Source organism: Apis dorsata, unplaced genomic scaffold (assembly GCF_000469605.1).
Source record: "Apis dorsata unplaced genomic scaffold, Apis dorsata 1.3 scaffold_119, whole genome shotgun sequence".
NCBI classification, from domain to species: domain Eukaryota; kingdom Metazoa; phylum Arthropoda; class Insecta; order Hymenoptera; family Apidae; genus Apis; species Apis dorsata.
Window position 1 is genome coordinate 2,542 of NW_006263413.1, and position 990 is coordinate 3,531.

A 990-nucleotide genomic window follows, 5' to 3' on the forward strand; every position below is an offset into this window, starting at 1 on the left:
ATTATCAATTAATTTCAATAAATTTTAAAGGTTTTATATAATTACAATTATTAGGAAGAAAAATTTTATTTAAAAAGGAAAATCGTCGACAAAAGACAATTTAAAGTAAAAAAAACGTACTTTGTTATCTAAATTATTATTCTGTTCTATATCATTGTCTATTTATCTATTTATCTTATTAATTATAAAGCTGTATATATTTAAATTATATTAAATGTATTTAAAACATTTATGTAACATTTATATAATATCAATCTTAATTTTTCTTATAATAATTGCATGAATATTTTTAATACATTAGAAAATATTTAATTCATTATATTCATAAATTATATACATAAATTTTCATATATTATATTATTGACTTTTAATTTAATTTCAAGTTTTATTTCATTTGTATTTTTGAACAAAAACTTTTTATAAAAAATTTTTCCTTCAGAATATTATTACTCATTAAAGAAAAATTTTTTATATATATATTTTACATTTTGTACATTTTGTATATTGTATTTTGATTGAGAAAATAAATTTTTAAAATAGATAAATAGAAATAAATATTTTTTTTTTCGATTTTACAAATAAACTTTTTTTAAAGTAATAGTTACATAAAGAAATATTTCAACAATATACGTATACAATTTTATTGATATCAACTCACAGAAATTATAATATTTTGAAATAATTCACAGAAATATAAAATAATATTACAAATAATAGTATATATTTTAAATAAACAATTCATTTTAATAGGTATAAGTAATATCATTGCAATAGAATATTAAAATTATATTAATACAATTATATAATAATTAATATATATAATTATATACAATTATATAATAATTATATAATAATTACATTTATATTATACAATATAAAATAAAAAACTTAATTTTTAATAAAAATAAAAAAAGAAAAATAGAATAAAAAATAGAATATAATTTATAATAATATATCATTTTTAATTTGTTATTTAATAATTATTATGTT